Genomic DNA, 22,703 nt, shown 5'->3' on the forward strand with positions numbered 1-22,703 from the left:
TCAAAATAAATCTGAGGCTTTGTTTCACACAAGCAAAATAGAAAATAAAACAGATGAAAATCAGTGTTGGAGCAGTTATAGAAAGACATGCATACTCATGCATTACTGGTCTAACTGGTATTATTCTGAGAAGCAATTTAATTTAAAATTATGTGAGTAATATCTATGTCCCTCAAGGATATTATTGATGACAAAAAAAAAAAAAAATCCATACCAAAAAAAAATCTATTTGAACCCAAATAGAGCAGTACTTTTTTGTGTGATGGCAAAGAAATGGAAACAAAGGAGATGACCATCAACTGAGGAATGATGAACAACTGGTGGTATATGCTTGAAAAGTATTATTAGTGTGCTGTAAGAAATGATGGGATGAATAGAGAAACATGGAAAGATCTACATGAACTGATGATGCAGAGGGAAGAAAGTAGAACCAAAAAATAAACACAGTGTTTATAAATAAATAAATATAAATATTTATAAATATAAATATAAATGGAAATAAATAATATAAATAAATATATATTTAATAATATATATAAATATAAATATATATTTAGTAATATATTATATATAATAAATATATTAAATATAAATACATATACATATACATATAAATGGAAAAAGCAACCACACATTTAAAAAAAAATCAAAAGTGAATATAATGGGATATTATAGGAAATAACAAACATGATAACTTCAGAAGTGTGGAAAGACTCATGAAAAAATGCAAAGTGAAGCACAGACATAAAAACAATTTATACGATGATTAAAATAATGTAAATGGAACGAACAGCCTCCACAAAACAATAAAACATGTATAAAAAAAATTGGTCCCAAAGAAGAGATAAGATACCTCTTTCCACTCCTTTGCAGAAGTCAGAGGTCTAAAAGTATGGAATATTGCATATATATAAGTACTGATCTGTTTCACTGCCTTTTTTTCCCTTCTCTTTTCTTTTTTAAAACTCATTACAAGGAATGGCTCTTTACAGGTCTCATAAGGAGTATACAGAGGGAAATCTAAGTGATAGTAAAACAAACAATATCAATAAAAATGTTATAGGAATAAATATAAAGTCTCACATAAATTTTAAAAATTAAAAAAAAAAAAAAGGAAACTCTACAAGATAGAGAAGGTATGGGTAGATACCTGTCTATCTGAAAAAGAGCTAGGATTTTAATGGTCTAAAATATAAGCCAATATTATCAAATGGCAGCCAAGAAGCCTAATAAGGTATCTAGCTGCACTGAAAGAAATAATGTCCAGCAATGAGGGAGGTAATGATATAATAGCTCTCCCCTGATCAGTCCAGACCCACTAGTACTTTCTTATTTAGTTCTTTGTGGCAGTTTTTTGCAAGGATCTTGATAACATAGAGTTTTCAGATAAGAGGTATCTAGATGGTGTTAAGATCATACCCCATGAGCATCAGTCAAGGAAGGTAAAGGATTAGACCCTGGTCTGCATTAGCCCTAGAGATCAGAACTGGAAGCAAAAGATGAAAGTTGCAAAGACGCTGATTAAGACATGGTACATGGGGGCAGCTAGGTGGCACAATGGTTAGAGCACCAGTCCTGACATCAAATCTGGTCTCAGACACTTAACACTTCCTAGCTGTGTGACCCTGGGCAAGTCACTTAACCCCAAATGCCTCAAAAAAAAAAAAAAAAAGACATGGTGCACAGGCAAAACCATAACAGGTCTATCCAGAAGGGAAATGAGCTGCCTTTGGGGAAAGCAGGCCTCTCCCATTCGAGTTTTTCAGGCAGACACTAGAAAATCAAAACATTTGTTGGGGATATTGTTAGAGGGAACAGAAGAGTGGATCTGTTCAGCTTTAGGATATCCCAGACCTAAAAAACTGCTGAGGTCTCTGAATTATAGCAATTAATGGGAAAACATACATTTTCTCCAGCCACAATTTAAGACTAAATGGTTGGAGATTTTCTGGTTGGATTTTTTTTTTTTTTGGTACACCTGCTTATTTATAAAGGAATAAAAATCCCCCCAGGGGCAAATCCCCTATATTTTATAAGTTAAGATAATTTTTCATTTGTTTCTGAAGTTACTACTCTGCTGTAAAATGCTTCATAAAGTTTCCATAGTATTTTATGACTTGGACATTTTCTTTTCCTAGGAGCTTACCTATTTCACATAAATAAGTTTTAGTTCAAGGCCCCACTTCACACCAATATGGATTTTCCTTGTTTTTGGTCCATGGAGACTCTTTTAATAGAATTTCCCCAAAACATCTGCAGCTAATCAAGCCACTGCGTCTGATTGTGATTTGCTTGCTAAATTTAATCTTTTACTCTATTTTTATGAGCAAGGATGGTTTTTCCTCAGTTCCCACTTCATCTTTTCTCCTATAAATCAGCTGATATGTAAATTAAGGATAAGAGAGGTTTAAAAATTCCCTCCATTGTTTTGAAGAACTATTGGGGGGGAAAAAAAAAGCAAGCCAATTGCCTCAACTTTTCCACAGTAGGCAATCTCTCAGATTCGATGCCATTTGTTGCTGTTATAGACACATCCCTCCTCCCCCAAAGAGGACTGAGGTGGGATTCAAGGGAAAAAATGCAGGGAGATACTCTTAGATGTCAATACTACTTCAAAAAATCAGATTTTCCAATTCCACATTCACTTTTCAAAAAAATACTGGTGAATTTGGTGGAAAGTAAGTTCAATTACCACTCACTTGGCCATCCAACACTTTTGGTCTTGAATACATTAACAAACCCATAAATGGTGTTGCAAAGGGTCTAAAAGGAAGTTTTGAGTTCTTAAACCACTTAAAAAGAAGGTGAAGAACAAGATAAGATGAAAGTAAGCCTACTGTTAAGAAATTGCTGCATGTGGGGTGGGGTGGGGTGAGGTGGAGGGTGAAGTATATACTTCAAAATGTTTGATTTCATCAATAATATTTTAGAAGAGAAAATAACACCATTAGTGATATTTTCAATGCTTTTTACATTAGGCTACAAGATAGTTGGGAAAACATCAGTTTTAAGCTATAAATTATGGATATATTTGACAGGGGGATGAGAATATGTTCCTTCCTTGTAAAATAAAAATATAATAGCTAAATATAAACCAAGGCAAGTTCTAAAAATGATGCTCCAGAGTAGGACTTCAAAGACTTTTTTCCCACTGTCCATCCCTTTTCACTTAAGAAATTTTTACTTAACCCAGGTATATAGATATATAAAACAGGTACACAAATCAAACATTTATTGATAACAAATTATAAAGAAATTTTAAAGGAAATTTTTCGTGTGTGTGTGTATGTATGTGTGTATATATATAGATATAGATATATAGATATATATTTATCACTTATTTTTACATAAAGAATTAAATCTTGGAAGAACATTGGATACTGTAGGACATGGAACATGCAGAACACTTTTACTGTTGCCAAATTTCCTGTGACCCCAATATTCAGTTAAATAACCCCATATGGGGTTGGGAGCCACAGTTTTACGAAGCTTTGCTCCAGAACCCAAACTAAAGATATGGCCGCCTGACTCACTGCTAACCTTCCCCTGAACCATATATTTTAAACCTAACTTCACACAGATGTTGACAGAGCCAGGATTCCTAACTTTTCCTTTCCACCAGGAAGGGCCTGTAGGCTTTTTTCTTGTTCCTCACACTCCTATCTAGGTCATTCCTTAAACTTGGTATTACCTTCACCTGAAAGGCCCTTTTCTTTAATACCTAGCTGCTCCAGCACCATCTTGGGCATAGTTTCTCAAGTAGTTCTGCCCACTACCTTCTATTTAACTATTTTATGTACTTTGCTATTCTCTTTATATTTAAGCTCTACCTCTTAATAGTACTTGCTCTCCCCTCTCCCCCTTTAGTGGCTGGGTAGCTAGATGGATTGATTATTGGACCTGAAATCAGAAACAACTGAGTTCCAACCCAGTTTCAAATGCTCACTAGATATCTGACCCTGAGCAAAATACTAAAACTCCCAAATAGGTATAAAAACAGCACCTACTTCCCACAGATGTTGAGAGGATATAATATGATAATTTAGCACCATGGGGGCAAGTAGCAGGCACTTAAATGCTTGTTTCTCCTTCTCCCTTGGGTAAAATGGCTTTATTCTTAGCATCTGTGTCCCAAGCAGGGAGCACTGTGCTTCTTAGCACACAGAAGAAATCTAATAGATATCTGTTGATTGCCTGATAGCTGATTGATAATCACCCTTCAGTGTAGTGGAAGAAGAAATAGGAACACAGCTTTGTTCTCCCCTGGAAATCCAAATTTGGGAGTGGTGCAGGTTGGTAAACAGGAGGTAATACAACAGTCTTTGAAATCTACATACACATACACTTCTCTCAACAGTGAAATAGGAATGAAGGAGGGAAAGGAGGAAAGAATAAGAAAAACAAAGTCTCAAGAAAAACTAATTCTAAAGACACAAAAAAATTTAGCTCTTTCTGAAGTGGCAAAGAATAAAAATGTAATTATTATTTTAAAAATAGGAATTTAAGAGAATGCACATAAACTGCATGAAGCATGAAAAAAGTGATATATATATATATGGGATAGAATATTATTGTACTGAACTCTTAATACATTATGGAAACATATTTCCACATTTGTCATATACTGAAAGAAACAGAATAAAAGGGAAAAGCCTAAAAGATAAAATAGGATGCTCTGATCCACATTCAGATTTCACAGTTCTCAGGATATGAATAGCATTTTCCACCAAGTCTTCGAATGGTCCTGGATTATTGTACTACTGAGAAGAGTTAAGGCAATCATAGTTGCATACTAACACAATCATAGTAATAACCAATGGGGATTGCAGAGCACTAATGAGGAAATGTGCTACTTACCACATATTAGAAAGATGAAGTGCTCAGAGTATAGAATGACAAATTTTTTTAGGACCTGGCCAATATGGAAATTTGTTTTGATTGACTACATCTTTGTAACAGGCTTTGTTTTGTTTGTTTTTTTTTTGTTGGGGAGGGGGGTGTTCTCAATGGGGGATGGAAATGTTAGGATAGGAGGATATGAAGGTAGATCTTTAGTGATTAAAACAAAATTTAAAAAAATTAAAAAAAAAAGAATTTTGGAACTCCGATAATACGACCAATTACAATTCTTGAGAACTCATGATGAAACACCTGGCAGACAGGCTCAGAATGAAAACAGACTGGCATGTATGTATATGTACAGGTTTGTATGTGTCTATATATATATATATGTATGTGTATGTATAGACATGACCAATGGAAAAAAATTTGTTTTAACTACAAGTTTTGTTTTTCCTCAATTTCTCAATAATGACAGAGGAAGAAGGGGAAAGATGGCTGATACTAATTTGCAAATAAAATTTAACTTTTAAAAAATCTACAAGGGGATCCCAAGCTAGTAGTTTCAGGAACCCAGATTAGAACATTTCTTCTTAATAGCCTTTACTAGTCTAAACACTGCTGGGCTGAGTTTCAGAATCTTTCACACAAAAATATTAACATGATCTAGGCTCTCTGCTCACCTTGCTAAAATGGATTGACAACAGGCTAAAAACCTGTTTGGTTTTTCATTGATTAGAGCCTTACCTGCCTTCTCCACACCTACTGAAAAGAAAGAACAAGTTGAACAGGATTGCTTTACTACAAAGAACATAAAACACCCCTGAGATTTTTTTTAAATGTTTCTACCTCCTCCTAAGCACTCCTTCCCCCCAAACCCACCCCATGAACTAATTCTAGCTGAAACTTTTGGTTAGACAGAATTTGTTTAAACTAATTTGCAACCCAAGTCTCAATTCATTAGCCACACTTCCCCAAAGTAGTCCTATCAAAAAATAATCAACCATTGAAACTTTTATAGACCACCTTAAGGAGAGGCATCTCAGAAAGGATGCTCCCTTTCAGAGTACAGAAACTCTGGACAAAATGTCAGCCATTATTTAGGTCTCTCATCCTAGAGACTTAAATTAATTTGATTAAGATACTCGAAGTGGCATGTGCCTCATTTTAAGTTTAACAATGCAGGTGAGGATCCAAATGGAAACTCAGCTCACAAAATGTGAAAAGAGTTTAGGAAAAAAAACCTTTTAAATTGCTGAAGTTACCAAAGAATAGGGAAAGGGGCAGAGACAAGGGGTTATCAGTGTAGTGCTCACTCACAGACGAAGAACTTTTTTTTAATACCCCAGTCCTAATTACAAGAAAGCAAAATGGTGGAAAGCTTCCCAGTAGAAAAAGAAAGAGAAAAAGAAAAAGATTGTTGGCCAGTATATATATATACACACACAAACATACACTATATACATACAGTATAGATATATATAGTGTGGGGTGAGAGAATAATGGAAAGTTAAACCTCTTCCCACACTCCAACTCCTAAGGCAGATAGGTGCAGGTAGGTGGTTGAGTAAATAAGTTCCCAACCATAAGAGGAGACTCCAAGGGAGACTTCCTGGAGGAAGATGTTTAATTATTTCCTAGTGTTATTCATTGATGAATAGGGATATTTTAAAGCAGCTTTAGTCAGCTGGGCCTGCCATTGATGATCTAATTAAGCTAGGTAACTAGTACCTTAATTCCAAAGAAGGCAGAACCATTATATGACACTGCAAAAGCAGATAGCAAACTCCATCCAGGGTTTAGGAGCCCCCTTCTTCGGGGTAATGTAAGAGTTCCTTTCTCCTTCATCCCAGGGTGCAAATGGTCTTTGTGTCCTAAGATACTTCCGTTTTTAGTCCAGATTCTTGTTCACCAAGCTACATAGACTTGGGCTCAAAAATGTGTGGCTGTTTTCCCAGCTATTACCATAAGAAAGTAACTGAACTGAGAAAACAAACTAAGACAATCCAGAAGCCTCAGCTGAAGTCCAGAGACCCAGCTGTGTGATGACAAGTTACTTGGATCCAGAATTTTACTCTCTACACAATCCCAAGCAGTAACTAGGGACCTTTGTGAGGGAAGCATAGGATTTCAGATCTAGGTCTGAAAGGGGCCCCCATCTGTCATCTACTTGAACTCTTTCATTTTATAACTAAGGAAATTGGGGCCTAGAAAAGTGAAATGATTGAGAGATTCAATATCCTAGTGGTTAGAGCACTGGACCCGAGTCAGGAAGACTTCAATACTTAGATACCCAGCTGCATGACACTGAACATCTGCCTCAATTTCCTCATCTGTATAAATAGCCATGGGGCAGTTAGGTGGTGTAATTGATACAGCACCAGCCCTGAAGTCAGGAGGACCAGAGTTCAAATCTGATCTCAGACACTTAACACTTCACACTTTCTAGCTGTGTGACCCTGGGCAAGTCACTTAACCCCAATTGCTTCAGGAAACAAACAAACAAAAAAAAAAAAAGGCCAACAAATATTTTTTAAGGGCCTACTATGTGAAAGGCTAAGCTCTGGGGATACAAAAAAGAGATAAAAGTCCCCATTTCTATCCTCAAGAAGCTGATAATCCACTGGGGAAGACAAGCAAATATGTACAAATAAGCTATAAATGGGAAAAAACTAAAAGAGAAAAGGTACTAGAGGAGGGACTATGGAAGGGTTCCAGTATAAAATGGGATTTTAACTGGGATTTGAAGGAAGTCAGTGAATCCCTCAGAGACAACATTCCAGAACTAGACAACAGGCAGAGAAAAAAAGCCCCCTGATGAGAGATAGAGTACATTGTTCATGGGCCAGGAAAGGCAGCTGATTATAAAGAGTTTGGGTATCATGTGTCTGCTTGGAGGCAACAAGGAACCAATGTAGTTTATTAGAAGAGAAGGGAAGATATCACATGATGAGACCTGCACTTTAAGAAAATCATTTTAGTGGCTTTATGACTAGATTGAAGAAGAACTTGAGAAGGGCAAAATATTCCAATAATCCAGGCATGAGATGTTTGTTGTTGTTGCATTATTTCAGTGATGTGTTGGGATTTTCTTTCCAATGATCCTAGAATTGTTTGTCATTTACTTCTCCAGCTCATTTTACAGATAAGGAAACTGAGGCACACAAGATTAAGTGATTTGCCCAGAGTCACACAGCTAGTAAGTGTCTGAGGCTAGATTTTAACTCAGGAAGATGAATCTTCCTGAATCCAGTTCTATCCACTGAGCCCTCTAGTTATCCTTTGAAGTGATAATGGAGTGTTTCTCTTCCAGGGTTATTGTATCAAGTGAGATATTTGTAAATGCTTTCCAAAACTCAAATCAAATCAGACAAATGCTTTTATTAGAAGTAGTAGAATATCTGAAACAATGTAATATTTCTACTGTATGATGCTTCATAGATCTTTTTTTTAGTGCTTTAAAGTTTGCTTTACAAACATTACATTTCATTTTTACAACCACCCTAAGAGGTACTATTATTCCCATTTTATAAATGACAACAATGAAATTTAGAGAATGTAAGGAACTTGCTCAGGATCACACAACTAGTAAGGGTCTGAGTCGGAATTCAAACTCAAGACTTCCTAGATAGGATTTTGACTAATAGGATTTTAATCAATGCAAAAGACATTAAGAATCAGCATTAATGCTTTGCCACTGTACCCTGAGGACCATGAGACCTTTCTATCTGACTGACAGCTGAAACTTTCCACATGTATTATTCCTACCCCATCAAGAATGTAAAATCCTTGAAGGCAAACTATCTTACTTTTCTATTTTTACCCCCATAACCTAGCATATTGGAAGTACTTAAATTTCTTTTTTCACCCATCATTCCAGCATTGAATCCAAATTACGTGTCCCTTCTACCTCTAAAATCTTATGATACTGTAACTTCTGAAGGTCCTAATTATGTCTTCCTGGACTTAACAATAGATTATATTACTTCTCTGTGCTATATAGGAGAAATGTCCCACCAAGAATGGTTGGGAAAACCACAACCAAGCCTTATCTTCCAAATTTAGGGTTTTGGTGGGTGACTGGAAAAGTCAAACCTAGAGAGCAAATAATTGGGCACAGACTCACTCCATGCTTGCTGAATCTGACTAGGAGCACAAATCCCAAGTCACTTCACTTCTGGGGCTCATTTTTCTCATCAATAGAATGAGGGAAATGGATTATATGGCCTCTATGGTCCTTTAAGGCTCTGAGTTTCTGTGATTCTGTGATTGCAATTAAATGGATAACTAACTTTTTTCCTATAGTATATATGCAAAGTCACAGGCTGATTAACTCAAAAAGTAAAAAACAGAAATAACTCTTTTTCATTTCTTTTCCATTGGAACTGGGGAAGTCCTAACTGAAGTGTCTTACGTCAAGTTAATGAATTTGTTGAATAAATGACAAAAAAAAAAAAAACAGGGCCATAGCCCCTGTTTATTTCAGTTATGCTACCTCCACTGTATAATTAATACCAAAACCAATCCTCTGTATAATTATCAGCCTCTACTTCCTTCTACTATTGTAGTAAATCAAGGGTTACCTATGGTTTATCAGATAAAAGTATGTCAGTTTTCATCAGCATAGCACCTGATTTTTGTCAAAAATTCCACTGGTTACCACCATAAATGATTCTCAGGATTGCCAACCATAACTATTGGGTCCTACCAGAAGTGCTTCTCTTCCTTCTCTGGTGCCCAATGGAAAGCACTTAAGGATTTTCACATGCTGTCAACAAGTAAGGATTTTATCTGTAAGTTCCAGTTGTAGAAAAATTTAGTTCCATCTCTCCTTCCTTCCACCTCTGAAAGATTTCCATTGGTACTGGTGATCCAAAAAATAGCCAAGTTCCTCCAAAATTCACCAATTCACCTTGTTCTCTTATCATTTGTCCTAGGCAAGAAAGAGCTTCTTTCTAGCAATTAAATTTACATACAAGAATGACAGACAATCTAGTGACTCCACATTCAACACAATGAGTCAGAAGCCCTGGTTAATTATTTTCAGTATTAGCACTGACTCAACTGCCTATTTTTCTGTATCTTTCTATACACAATTAAAATTCAACTATACTGATATATTTGCAGAAGTATTACAAGCAAAAAATGACACAAAGAGTGGGGGGGGAATCACTCATGACGGAAATCTAGGCTGGTAAATTGGGTGTAGGCATCCAAATCCTTCTCCATATTCCCTGACCTAATTTTTGAGGCCCATCATTTTTCACCTACAAAAATAAACTTGACAGTCATCCTGAAAGAAGGGACTAGAACCAGTAAAGCACATTATTTAGACCAGAATCTTAAACTTTTTCCACTTGCAACCCCTTTTTGGTCCAAGAAATTTTTCCTCTAGTCTGGGTATGGGGGTATATAAAATAGACATACAACTCAAACATTCACGGATAATAAATCATAATTTCAAAGCACCCACATTCAATTACTTGACCTCATATAGGGTCCTGACCCACAGTTTAAGAAGCTTTGATTTAGATTTAAGTGAGGGCAACAATGCAAATAGAAAGAACTATTACAACAAAAAAAGAACATTTCATACTTACAATTACCTACTTTATACAAAATATATCCTTCTTTGCACAGAACATGACATGGCTAATAGACTCAATTGGTTAATTTTGCTAAAACTGCTTCCAGTCTTCCCCCCACCAACTCTTTCTTTTTCCTTGTGTAATAAAGAATAGCTTAAAGAGAATAATAAATTCAGAATGAAGAATGATTTAAAAAAAAAAAAATCAATCCCCACTGTGGAAAATAAAAGATCCCATCTTAATACTGATGTCAAGTTTTTGCTGTTTTTAAGTTAGTGGGTTTTTTTTTTTTTTTATTAAAAGAAGAGGTCATTGAAATCATAAGAAATGTATAGAAATCATAAGAAGCACTCAACATTTGGTAGTGAAAGAAGGCAAAGAGCTCCTCATATACCACTATATTTAGTCACATACTATGCCTTCCATTACCTTTTGGCCATATCTTATGCACATAACTCCTAATAAAGTGTAAGTTCCTTGAAAACAAAAACTGTTTCTTTATGTCCCAAAACAGAGACCCCAGGAGTTGCTTAATAAAATGCTTGTTGGCTAATTAAAAAGCCAGTTTTATTAGAAGGCACAGTTGTTAGAATGATTCAGTGAATACTAAGATAAAACAGACAAAATAACAACTTCCCATTGGCTACCAGCACTTCACTTGATTCTCTTAACGAGAGTCAAACTCTAGCCAAGAATGAAGGCAATGTGGACAATTAGATAACCAATCCAAACTCATACCTACCACAGATTCCTTCCATCTGGGAGAAGACATTCTTCTACAAGAGCAAAAGACCAGACCATGTAAATTCAACAAAAACCCTGTAGATTATAATTTAAAATAGAGCTGATTTGTTTATAAAAGCTATGTAAGTCAATGCCCATCAATTGGGAATAACTAAACAAACTGTGGTCTGAAGGTAGTCTACTACCTTCTCTACTGCAGAAGAGACCACCAAGGCAAACTGATGTTGCCCTTGAACTTGCCCAGAGTCACCTAGCAAATGTCTGACACCAGATTTGAACTCAGAGATATTAGCCTTCCCAATTCCATATCTGGGACACTATCCACTGCACTATGTACATGCCCTAGTGTACACAAATATTTGTGCTATGGGAAACTAAGAATGTGATGGATACATGAAAACATGGAAAGATACAAAGGAACTGATAAAGAATGAAATAAGCAGAACCAAGAGGGGGGGGGGGGAATAAATATATATACATATATATGTCTATATATATATATATATATATATATATATATATATATATATATATACACACACACACACATACAATGATTACAATATAAATGAAAAGATCAACTACACATTCAAAAATCAAAAGAGAGGGTTGCAAAATTATAACACTCAAGCAAAACTCAAAAAAAGATGAGAAAGCACCCCAGAGTCAAAAGGTCTACACTGTGCAACTGCATGTGTTTTCACACTTTTCCAATGTATTGATTGCTAGTGCTAATTTTTCTTTCTTTCTTTCTTTTTTTTTTTTTTTTTGGCCTTAAAAAAAATTCTGCTATACAGGATGGCTCTCTGAGGGGGAAAGAAAAAGAGTATGGGGAAAATAACAATGATGTTAAAAAAAAAATTTTTTAAGACACAAACAGAAGTCTGCTATGCTAAATCTCTCCTAATTATCTCTGTATATACATGACCATTAAAAAAAATTTTTTGTTTTGACTAGGCATTCTTGATTGAGGGGGAGGGAGGGATGGGAGAGGACTGAATCTAATCATACTGTACTGTAAAGCTTTTCTTTTTTCATGTAAATTTTATTCTACAATAAGAAGTTCAGTGTAACTAAGTTTTTCCACAACAGCTGTTTTCCTTCAATGCGAGCTCAATTTTCGTCTCAAGAGGCACACTACTAAGGAAAAGCTAAATGTAAAATCCTGTTTCCTGTAAAATTCAAACAGATGTTTTATGTAATCAAACCACTATTGTGAAGCTCCACCCCATCTACTGTACACCGTATTATTTTATAAGATAGAGACAGAACTAAAGGGAAGAATAAGCCACATGGTAGTAACAAAAGGTCAAGGGAATATCCCCGCCAATAAAAATGGTCTTTAAAATAGGATCATTAAGTTAGCGATGGTACATTCAAACAAATTAAACATTTAGGGACATTAGCTTAGGCACAGGATCTATAACTTCATAAATATTATTCAGCAACAAATCTCAGTTCTGTATTCACTTGGCTAAGGCACGAAAACAACAGCAAATTCAAGAGACACTATTCAATAATGTACAAATTCAGATTGAACAACTCTGGGCAATTCAATAGGGCTTTACTAAACCAAGATAAGCATCAGACTAGGCTCTTTAGACATCCTATCTTATTAGGGGATTTTCTTCTAGAGGCCAAATTACCGGAGATGGATGGGGCTAGTAACTGGTCTGACACATAAGTAAATGTTTTCATTTGAGGTTTCTTATTTGGAATGTGGATCAGGGCATCTTGGAGGCCACTTGATGCAGCAGAAAGGACTCCACTTGGGGTTTGGAGTATCTGGGTTCAGCCCTGCCATTTAATAACTGTGTGATGTTGGACAAGACACATCCCCTTTCCCCTACCCTAGTTTTTCCTCTTTTGTAAAATGAGGGCCTTCAATTAGAAGGCCTGAAAGAGCTGAAGAATAACTAAGCTTCTAAGGATAGCTCCTTTTACTTTTTCAAGGTTCATATCTCAAACTAGAAAAATATAAAAGGAACTTATGAAGTACATGTTATTATTGCTAATAAAAATAATAATAAAGGAGCAGTCCTGAATTTTGCCCTTTAGCAAAAAAGACAATTACCAAAAATGAGTCAGAATTCAGGGGGATAAGGTAATGGTAGGTCTGTGATCTCACTGGTTAAGGAAATTATCAGAAAAGGAAATTGATTCTTTACCATTGCAGAAAAGCAGTTTTCTTCACATATGCACAAAAAAATTGGGAATGGCTGACTAAGGTATATGTAGATAATGGAATATTACTGGGCTAGAAACCTTAAGAAGCTTTATATGAACTTATTTAATGTGAAATAAATAGAACCAAAGAGAACAACTTATACAAAAACCCCAACACTGTAAAGAAAAGCATTGTATGGAAATGTCTGCCATCTAGGGGAGGGCGTGGAGGGAAGGAGGGGAAAATTCGGAACAGAAGGGAGTAGAAGGGATAATGTTGTAAAAAATTACCTATGCATATGTACTGTCAAAAAATGTTAGGGGGCTGCTAGGTGGTGCAGTGGATAGAGCACCAGCCCTGAATTCAGGAGGACCCAGAGTTCAAATCTGGTCTCAGACACTTAACACTTCCTAGCTGTGTGACCCTGGGCAAGTCACTTAATCCCAGCCTTAGTGGGGGGAAAAATGTTATAATTATAAAAATTTTTTTAAAAAGTCACAATAAATTCTTTTTTTTTTTTTTTAGGGAAAAATAAAGAGAAAAAGAAAAACATTGGTTGATACAGCAGAATTCTAACCAAAACAATCAACTATGTCACCTGAGAAATAATGACAAAAAACACTTCACACTACCATTTGATTGACAGGTTTAGATTTAAGGGTGAACTAGGATACAAAATTTTTGGACATAACAAATATATGAATTTGTTTTAGTTGACTATACTTATTTATTAATTATTCACTTTTAAAGGAGGGAGAAGTTTGAAAAAAATGATTAGAAACTGTGATACCAAAAAAGAGCTTATTTCAACATTTGTTTAAAAAATACACAGAAAGTATCAGTTGGGTTGAATGGTGAATAAAGTGTCAGGTCTGTATTAAGGAAGACCTAAATTCAAATCTGGCCTCTTACTTGGATCTTGGACAAGTCACTTGAGAGAGGGAAGAGGGGAAGAAAGAGAGATAGAAACAGACTTAAAAATAGGAGGTTCAGAAAGAGACACAGATTCAGAGTAAGTTTGAACTAATATATTTTTAATGCAATCTTTGCATAATGGATTTGCAAAGACGTCCAATTCTTTTTCTGTTTTCTATGTGTGAGTGCTGTTTGTCGATATAGATAGATAGATAGATAGATAGATAGATAGATAGATAGATGTTCAGAACAAAATAAAAATTGAAACAAAATTTAAAATGATTCAAAAGTTGCCATTTCTACAGGTCTGCCACTCCCAAAATTCTTCCCTCCAGAAGCAAAGGACTCCTCTAGACAGTTTTCTCTGTCTCAGATTATTTGCCAGTTTCATCCAGGGGAACTAAGGTCAATTCAGAAAAACAGCTTAAGTAAATAAACCTTATACAAAAATGACAGTCAACCAGTACCACATTCTTTGCCCTTCTTAGAATTTAAGGCAAGGAAAAGAAATTTAAAGCATCTCAATGTAAACATATAAAAATCATGCAAGCAATAAAAGGCTTACCACTAGTGTCCACAATCTGCCACAGAAAGAATGAATCTTTGTACACAAAGTGAATGTGTTAAACAAAATACTGCTATTGCTCTAGCATCTTAAGTTCAACAAACACGCTGTAAGGACCCATTAGTAGAAGGCACCCTTAAAAGTGCTGAGGATCTTGTTCAGTTCTGCTTTGATTTTTTTGTGATCCAATTTAGAGTTTCCTTGGCAGGGATATTGACTTTCTTCCACTCATTTGACAGATGAGGAATCTAAGGCAAAAAGATTAAGTTCCTTGACCTGCCCAGGTCATACTACTAAGTGTCTGAGGACAGATTTGTACTCAAGGAGATGATGTTGTACCACAGTTCCCTAAATTGTCCTGTCTCATTTCCCTAAATTATTCTGCCTCAGTTTCCCTAAATTGTTCTGCCTCGGTTCCTTGAATTGTTCTGCCTTAATCCTCCTGATTGCAATGCTCTTTTTCTGCTCATTAGAACTGAGATAATTAGGGTTGTGATGATCTGGCATTCCAAAAGATAAGACTCCAGATGTCCTATCTCAGATACCTAATTGGCATCCTCTATCTCTAAATTTCAGACTTTCTGGCTCTTAGTTGGACACCTCCTAAATCCTCCCAATTTGTAAGAATTTATGGTCTTACCCCCCCCCCCCAGCCTGTCAGAACCAGATTGATGATCCCTTCCTGGAGATGCCACTTAAATCTTACAGAGACTAAATCTCCTCCTCTTTAAAAGGAGGAAGGCTGAACTAGATGGATTTCTTAATTGCCTACCAACTCCAAATTAACAATCCTAAAGTCTCCGGAGGAAGCAGACACCAGAGCTGGGCCCTAAAGACAGGGAATGGTTTTCTTCTAGGCAGAGATGATGGCCCAGCTCCCCCATAGACTTGGGGAATGAGGAAGAAAAAGCTTCTGCTAATCATAGGCTTCTCATTTCTCTTGCAGAATGAAATATAAAATTCTCTAGAGCACCCAAAATCATTCTTAACCTAGCTCCCTCCCATTTTCCCAATCTTCTTACATCTTACAGGTAAAATCCAGAGACTTCTACTGCTCAATTCTGGTCTTTCTCAACCTTTCTTAATTCTATTGCTTTCCCTCTGTTAATTCTTACTTATTCTATCTATAGCTTTTCTGGTTATCTCCCTTATTACATTGTAAGCTCTTTGAGGGCAGCGTTCTGCGACCCCATCCAGTCCAATTGAGCTGGAATGAAAAGTTTAAAGAAATATTATATCATGTTTATTTCAAGTTAGAAGGTAGGCTGGAAGGGAAGGTAATCTTAAATGCCACTCTAAGATTTTATATTCTTTCTACAGTCTACAATGAATGAGCTACTCTAGGTTTTGAACCAGAGGTGACATAGTCCTAGGTCCCAGAAAAATTACTTGGCAGTTAACTTGTTGAGGTTCAAAAGGAGACCCTCAAGAGGGGTCACAGACTGATGTCTCGAGGTATCTCAAAAGAATTTACAGGTTTGAACCCATCTCCAAGTCAAGGAGCAAAGTTTATTAAAATTGTAAAAGCAACTGAAGCAGGCCAAGTTCCAAAAGGATTTAGCAAAGAACCAGGAGCAAGAAGCCGATTTATAGGAAAAGACAGAAGATATCTGGTTCTTCATGTTACTGATATGCTCATTTTATGGCCCAAAGGTAGAACTGAGGAGTGGTCTTGTATGCACCTCACCATTTGTCTCAGAAACCCTATTATTATGGAGTAACAGATTGTTATTTGTCAGTCATCAAAGCTTCTAGGACTATTATTTCTAAAGCCAAGAGATTTTAGTATCATTGCCAATAGCATTCCTAAGGTCTGGGGGGGGGGGGGAGGAATACTGCTATATTCTCCTAGACGCTGCACCCCCTTCAAAATGAAGGATGGACTGGGGAGAGAGATACAAAAAGTAAACAAAAAGAATTAAAATGCTATGTATTGCACTACCTGCCATCTAGGGAAGGGGATGGGGGGGGGAAGGAGGGGAAAAGTTGGAACAGAAGGTTTTGCAAGGGTCATTGTTGAAAAATTATCCATGCATATGCTTTGTAAATAAAAAGCTATTTAAAAAATTTAAATGCTATTTAAGCCAGTATAGGTAATAAGTAAATAAGATCTGAATTAAATTAAGTAAAAAGATTTTTTTAACTAATTTGAAGTACTGTAAATCAAAGCTTCTTAACTGTGGCTCTCAACCCCATGTGGGGTAACTGAATGTGAAAAGTCACTCAACATTTGGCAACAATAAAAGGTTTTTGAATACTCTATTGTCCTGCAGTATAAAATATTCTAGCAAAATTTAATTTTTTATGTAAACACAAACAAGCACATCCCTTTCATTGGTAAGCAACTTTGATCTGATTTTTCTTACACAGCATGATAAACATGGAAATATGTTTAAAAGAACTGCACATGTTTAACCTATTTGGATTGTTTGCTGTCTTGGAGAGAAAAAAGGGGAGGAAAGGAAGAAAAGTTGGAACACAAGGTTTTGCAAAGGTGAATATATTTTTGCATGTATTTGGGAAAACATCAAAAAATAGATAGATAGAGATAACAATACTAATCCACAACCACCCTACCTCTTGGTCAAGTCAATCCTACAGATTGAAGACCCAGATCAGGCAACTAATTCAGTATAGATAAAAAAATTAAAAAAAAGATGGGCATGGATTCTAGTCCTGGCTCAGCCATCACCTGCTTAACCTCGAGTTAGCCCACTCTATTTAAGCCTCAGTTTTCCTATATGAAAAATTAGACTGGATTAAAATGATCTTTTTCTAAGTATAAAATTACTCACCATTTTCCTCTAGCAGTTTTGCATCGATTGTACAGAACAAGATCCCTGGCCTTTTACCCTTCTTTTCAGCTTCCTTTTGTTTATTGTATTCCCCCTTTAGACTGTAAGTTCCTTAAAGGGCAAAGATTTATTTTTATCTCCAGGCTTAGCACTATGCCTGGCACTTAATAAATGTTTATTGAATTAAAATTGAATACAACTTTATGAAACCTTTCTTCCCCAAGGACTCCATTACAAAATGACCTTTTTCTTCCAATCTAACAAATTGTGTTTCAAGTGCCTACTACTGGGGAGACTGGAGAAGCAGCTTGGCAGAAGCATATAGAGTTGGTCTTTGAAGTACTGCTTCTGACACATACTGGTTCTGTGACACTTTATATCTTTGGGACTCAAGATTCCTTACCTGCAAAAAAAGAGAGGAACTCTAAATCTGCAATCATGTGAAGGCACCCTGCTAAGTGCTTGAGGATGCAAAGAAAGAATTAAATTGATCCCCCAAAGGATTTCACAAAGTGGTTTCTATTTGCTTAAATATTATCTGGAGGGGCAGGTAGGTGGTGCAGTGGATAGAGCACCAGCCCTGAAGTCAGGAGGACTTGAATTCAAATTTGGTCTCAGACACTTAACACTTCCTAGCTGTGCGACCCTGGGCAAGTCACTTAACTTCATTTGCCTCAGGGGAAAAAAAAATATCTGGAAATATTTCCTAATTATTTCCCGGGCAGGGACATAGTTAATGAGCAACCTGGCTGCAAATGCTGCTATGCCAAATGAAATTGTTTAATGAGGAATATAAAGAGTAAGATAATGTCACTTGGAACGTATAAAAATGTCTTTTCAAGAGTATATCTGCCTTCCTTCACTCAATTTCAAATACCCTAAGGTTACTAACTAAAAATACCAAGCGATTCAGTGCAAAACTAAAGAGTTAGTCTACCCTTTTAGACCTAATAAACTTTATGTGGGCCATTATTGTCTCTCTTAAAGAAAGGATTGAATATATCTTCTCTAAATATCAAAAGTGGTTTTCTGCTCTTTGTAGCACTGGGGAGGAAGGAGGCACCTTGCTTAGGTCTGATTCTCTTGGCCAGATATCAGCTCTTGGGAGTTGGTTGCCTTTGATTTAAAATGAAATTTTAAAAACACATACATGCATACACACACACACACACACACCACACACCACCTTACTAAGCCTAAGGAAAACAAAGAGAACCTTGTACAAAACAGATCAAATCTACAAACCGGCACTTAAAAAAAAATTTTTTTTAAAGTGGCAAGGTCTTTAAAATAAAGTCTAATCATTAGAAAAATTCAAAATCTACAAAATGCAACAGAAATATGTATATATTTTTTAACTGCTCTGAATACTAAGCTGGATTCTTGGGGCAGCTCCCTAATAGTTTAGAACTAAGATGTGCTAGAATAGTTATCATCTGGTTATAAGCAACATTCATATACCTCCCACTGACACCCACACTACTATCTCTCTAGCCAAAGAGAACACTCAAAGGGACAGTAACCTTACACCTCCTTTATCAGAAAAAACACAGAACAATGAGAGTTCCCATAAAACCTAGAAAGGACAAAATATCTCAAAGAGAAAAAACACTGTTGGGGAGGCAGGCCCCCAGGTGCCTTTCTCTCCACCCCTTTCCTCTAGGCTGGTGTTCCTCCCAGGAATACAGTGGCAAACAGCCTGAGGAAAGATCATTAAAGGAAATAAATCCAGCTGAGATGGGAAGGGGTACAGATGGAATATAGTAGGGCCCCCTCTGGTTTTCTATCTGTTTATTGAGTCATTTCAATCATGTCTGTCTTTTAGTGAGTCCATTTGGGGTTTTCTTGGCAAAGATACTGGAGTGGTTTGACATTTCATTGTCTAGTTCATAGATGGGGAAACTGAGGCAAACAGGGTTAAGTGACTTGTCTAGGGTCACACAGGTAGTAATTGTCTGAGTCTAGATTTGAATTCAGGAAAAGATTTTCCTGAATCCAGACCCAGTACTATAATCATTATTCTACCTAGCAGTCCAATTTTCTATTAATAAATTCTTTTTTTTTTTTTTTTTTTTAATTTTAAGTGGTGAGGGATGGGGGGAAAGGAACAAATCTCAATGGGGAGACAAAAGAGAGAAATAGGAAATATATCTTTTAGATCCCTCAAAGTACTGGGCACCCATGTATTAAGTAACTATTCAAAAAATGTCTTTTGAATGAGTGGCAAGTTCAGTTTTTAAAATTTCAAACTTGCACCTGATACATACTAAAAGACAAATGCCATCAAAATTGTTACTATATTATTTACATAATTACAAATTCTCCAGTGATATCCTGATAAATTCATACTGGGAAAAATATATCCTTAATTTTAGATCTAGAAATGTATCTTTAATCCAAATAGGGGTTTGATGTGCACTTGACACAAACCTTTAGCCTAATAGAGAAAAAAATATGATTATTTTAAGGCAACAGAAAAACCAAGCAAAAAAAAAAGGGTGGGGGACAGCTTCCAATTCTGGATGTATGTACACAAAAAAATCAAAATAACTATATGATCAAAACAATAAAATAGGACCTCATATGTCTAACAAATTCCAGATAATTTAAAGGAATTATTTGCTATCTTGGCCCCATTGTGATAGAAAGAACACAAGACTGGTACTCAGAAAGCATAGGCTGGAGTTCTGGCTCTGCCACTTAAGTCAACTGGGCATTTATTAAGGCATAGAGTAAATGCTTAATAAATGCTGCTTGCCTGCTTGATTACTATGTGCCAAACTCTGAGAAAGATGCTTGACCTCCTCCCCACATTTAAGTGACTGTGTTATAGTTGCTGCTATTCATGACAGCATTTGGGACTTTCTTGGCAAATATATTGCAGCAGTTTGCAATTTCTTTCTCCAAGTCATTTTACAGATGAGGAAACTGAGGTAAACAGGTTAAGTGACTTGCCCAGGACCACAAACTAGCGTGTGAGGCCAAATATGAATTCATGAAAATGAATCTTCCAAATTCCAGGCCAGCACTCTATCTACTCTGCCTTGTGCCTGTGGACAAGTCATTTAATTTCTCTGAACTCCAGTTTTCTCATCTACAAAATGCAGATTATATGAAGAGGGTTGCTGTTGGGAAAAGTGAAAATCACTATATAAAGTGGCCTTTTAATAGCGTTATTAAGAACACAAGCTTCCTTTAACTTCATGGAAAAAAAAAAAAAAAAAAAAAAAAAAAAGACTAGTTGGTACAGTAAAGCCAGTGTTAGGGAACTCTCAAATGAGGTTTCCTTTGTGATGTTTACAGTATCATACTGAAATACAGTATCATACTGATATACAGTATCATACTATGATACTGTTCACTGTAACTGCTGAGTCCCGTTGCTCCTTACAAACATCTTTATACACATACACCACATACACCCCCATTGCTGCCGAGACCCAAAAAAGACACAGTGGTGATTCACTCACAGCCATGAAAAGACACTGGGACAAAACACAAGTTCACAGACTGAGGAACATCTTAGTAGTTGGTTCTTTCCAAGGTATCAGAAGGGGGAATTTGAAACGTAGAAATACAATTCAACCAAAATACTGATTAACTTGGCTACTACTCTTTGGTACCAATAAACCATCAATGTCTCCCATCAAAAAAATTCTGTTTGCTTTTACAAGCCTGGGAACTTTTAACTTTACAGAAGTAAAGTTTTACAACATTACTTTGGGCTCAAACTACATTAGTCAGCCCGGTTCTGACCCAGGGCAGTCATTTAACCTCGATAGAAAATTCTCATGTGTAAAAAGACCTGGCTGAATGAGTATTAAGTACGGCCTTAAAGCTAAGATACAGGTGGTGACTTCAGAACCATGTTGAAGTCAGCAGATCGTCTAAAATATGGCCAGTTTGAACAAATCAATTACTATTCCAAAGTCAAAATCATTTGTGGACTTCTATGAGCTACACCTATTAACAATAATTAACTATACAACTATATTCCTCAAGTGGGTTATTTTTAATAATTTGCATTGGCAATGAACATTTATTAAGCATCCATGATTTGGTAGATGTTGAGAAAGGGAGAAGAGGGACGTCTTCACTCTCAAAGTCCAGATAAGGATTTGGGGATCTCCCTTCCCTTTAATAGAGGAGAAAGTTTAAGTGTCCGACTGAATTTGAACCCAGGCCTTGCTGACGTCACCTCCCCACACCCCGACATAGTATGTGGCTACACTAAGTAGCTCCCCCAATCAATTAGGATTCCCTAAACAAGATAATTCCCGGTTAAGCAGTAGAGGTTAAGGTTATTGAATTAAGGCAGGAGGACACAATTCCAGAGGAAACGAGAAAAGGTAGGACCACTCCTAAATCCTTTAAGACCAAGGCCCGCCGGGCATAAAATAAAATGAAAAGAGCAAGTCCCGAATCAATCCCCGGCGTCCCGGGAATAAAAAACTAATGAGCTGGAAATGCCCCAATCCCAAAGGAACCGAAGGAAGGGCTCGCATTAACAAGTTAAGGCAAGTCCTACAGAGGAAAATAAATTAAAAATCGGCTCGCGCTCTCCAGAGCGCCGGTCTTTACAGCACATTTAGTCTAAACCCCCACAGGGTACGACTGTCCCTTCACAAGTTCCTACTCCGGAGGACGGTGACTGGATGACCCGGGCTGTTTTCTGGCTCGGAGGACTGAAAGCGCAACTTGGCCGGGCTTTCCCCTGATTCCGAGGAGGCGGGTTCCCGTCCCACAGAAAGCCCGGAGACCACCTGTCGGAGACGCAGTAGCGGGGATTCCCTCCCAGGTGGGGGATACACTAGTCCGCCCCGGCGGCCCCTCCCACGCAGTCTGGGATTCCATGATTCACTCGGGAGCTGAAACCAGGCTGCAATGAGGTCAGCAGGAGATACCAAAGCGAAATGCCCATAAAAGCAGGGCAGGAGACCCGCCCGAACAAGGGGCACTTCAGCCCTTCCACAGCCCGCCGACCTGCCCCCGCCCCGCCGTGGGACCGAACCCAGGGGCGCGCGGACCTCCAGGCCGGGCCGCTCCTCCGACGGCCCGCGTGCGCGCAGCTCCGGCCCAGAAAAGGGACC

General features: G+C 37.0%; 1 protein-coding gene across 2 annotated transcripts in view; it reads right to left on the bottom strand.

The window, feature by feature from the left end:
• The window catches only part of SERINC5 (serine incorporator 5), a 112,450-nt gene that overhangs the window by 89,403 nt on the left and 344 nt on the right, over nucleotides 1–22,703 (bottom strand). The gene's annotated exons all lie outside the window — the stretch shown is intronic.

The sequence above is a fragment of the Sminthopsis crassicaudata genome, chromosome 1 (genome assembly GCF_048593235.1).
Source record: "Sminthopsis crassicaudata isolate SCR6 chromosome 1, ASM4859323v1, whole genome shotgun sequence".
Classification (NCBI taxonomy): domain Eukaryota; kingdom Metazoa; phylum Chordata; class Mammalia; order Dasyuromorphia; family Dasyuridae; genus Sminthopsis; species Sminthopsis crassicaudata.